We start from the raw sequence: 2,341 nt of genomic DNA, 5'->3' as shown, positions 1-2,341 counted from the left end.
GCAGCAAACCTAGACATTTATTGTCATCTATAGTTAATTTAAGGTTCTTGACTGCTCCGCATAGTAAAATTTTCAATTCATTAAGTGAAATAAAGTGCCAGATTCTAGGCCCATTTTCACTATGAATATAAGGGGCAGTGGGAAGCACAGTATCTCATGTTACCTATACTAGGAAACAAACACAAAATACACAAACGAAGATTTGGAGAAAAGCAATGCCGGTGCTGTAAAGTTTGCCTAGCGTAGTGGAAGCACCACCCGCTTCAATCCCCAAAGCACCTCAGCCCAGCCAAAAAAAAACAAGCTGGCAGTTTGCTGCACCCAGCCAGAGAGGAACATCTTAACACCCCATGAAAAGGAGTGAGGCAGTTTGGACAGGATCAAAAGAGCAGTACCAAAAATGCATGAGCAAATAAAAGCATTCAGTCTTATATTCTCAGTTTTACCTTCTCTGTGGATTCCTTGCCAATAGCTCATAATGACCCTTTCAGGTTCCACTGTTTGAAATGTGAGCTTATTTTCCTGAAGAGTCCGTTTGGGGAGGGGGTAACAGACAGGACTACCTATAAATAGGAATGGGAAGGAATCTGCAAAGATCAACAGATATTTTTATCATTGTTTTGAAAACAAGGTGCCTCAAATACTGTATGTCAATCACAGCAGAATAAAAACAAAATGCAGTTCAATTTGTCAGTGACTTCTGTTCCCCCACCCCCACCCCCCAGACACTATCCCCTTGGAAGTCACAGCAATACAGAACTCAACATGCAGGTCAGAAAAGGAAGACTGAGAAAAATCAAAGGAGATGCCTAGGGTTTGGCCAGTGTGTCTAAAGTAAAAAGAGAAAGCGAAGGAGAAAAATGAAGCAGCACCTTAACCCCAACAGCTCCCACATGGTGGCTGGCTTCCATCCTCCAGAGAAACTCCTGTGCTGTAAGGAAAACTAGGAACAAGAAGGCAAAAGAACAGAAGGAAAATTGGGAAGCAGTAGGGGAAAAAAAAGTACAAACAGGCACTAGATACAGCAAAGCCAAGAATGTACTAAAAACCACTTGTTAATAGCTGACATGCATTCACAAGCTCTGTGTTTCCATTGTAAGAAAGGAGGACAATGTCAGGCGCAGGAATGGTAACTGCAGGACTGCCGCCCAGGGGGGATCACCAGGCTGAGGTCTTGCTCTAACCCTCCACACCCCATTCCCTCCCAGCTGCAGGCTCATTCTTGCTCCTTGTAAAGGACTTCCTCTCTGGGCCTGGCTCCCCCTAAGATGGCAGAGTTGGGATTGGCTACTTGATTGAGGGGCGTTGCAACTGTTCAAGATGTAAGCTGGAGTCGTGGTCTCAGCTCTTTCCTCTTCTGTTGGTTCTCTGAAATCCATGTTGGATCCAGGAAGGGGAGGGCCATCTCTGAAATGACTGTCCATTAGAGGGTCTGTTCTCCGGTCACTTGGGCGACTGCCTCCCCCGCCTCCTAAGAAGTCATCCCTGAAGCCTCTGTCATCTGGTCCACCTTTCTGAATCCAAAGTCACCTTAATCTTGTTTTCTGCCTTCTGCAATATCCACACAAAGTGACCGATCACCCAACAGGGCACCATCATATGTCAAAGCTTCCTTAAGGGAATCCACCTCATCAAAGTCTACATAGCAGAATCCTTTAAATTTGTCTGTGTCTTTGTCTCTGACTAGCCGTACACTCCTTATGCTGAGATCCTTAAAGATAGCATCTATGTCTCCCTGAACCATATTAAAAGGTAGATTTCCCACATACACCATGTAGGGGGGGCTCTGTGGGCAGCTCCTTCTGGCTACGGGAGCCAAGGCCACCAGCACTGCCGCGGAACCCTCTGCTGCCGCGGAACCCTCTGCTGCCGCCGAAGCACGATCGTCGTAGGTATCCATGCCCGCCATTTGCTATCTCTATTGCAAGAGGAACCCAGGCTGGTAACTCCTTTTCCTTTCTTACTCTCTCTCTTTCTTTCTTTTCTTTTCTTTTCTTTTTTTTTTTTTTTTTTTGAGACAGAGCTTCAAGCTGTCGCCCTGGGTAGAGTGCTGTGGCATCACAGCTCACAGCAACCTCCAACTCCTGGGCTCAAGCGATTCTCCTGCCTCCGCCTCCCAAGTAGCTGGGACTACAGGCGCCCGCCACAACGCCCGGCTATTTTTTGGTTGCAGCCGTCATTGTTGTTTGGCAGGCCGGGCTGGATTCCAACCCGCTATATCAGGTGTATGTGGCTGGCGCCTTAGCCGCTTGAACCACAGGTGCCAAGCCAGGCTGGTAATTTCTTTTTTTTTTTTTTGTAGAGACAGAGTCTCACTGTACCGCCCTCGGGTAGAGTGCTG

At 47.1% G+C, this 2,341-nt stretch overlaps 1 pseudogene; it reads right to left on the bottom strand.

The window, feature by feature from the left end:
* On the bottom strand, nt 1-1,909 carry LOC128580776 (eukaryotic translation initiation factor 4H-like; annotated as a pseudogene).
* Between the last annotated feature and the right edge of the window lie 432 nt (nt 1,910-2,341).

This window comes from Nycticebus coucang, chromosome 3 (genome assembly GCF_027406575.1).
Source record: "Nycticebus coucang isolate mNycCou1 chromosome 3, mNycCou1.pri, whole genome shotgun sequence".
Classification (NCBI taxonomy): Eukaryota; Metazoa; Chordata; class Mammalia; order Primates; family Lorisidae; genus Nycticebus; species Nycticebus coucang.
Note: the sequence above shows the minus strand (reverse complement) of the source record. Positions and strands in the feature narration are given on the sequence as shown.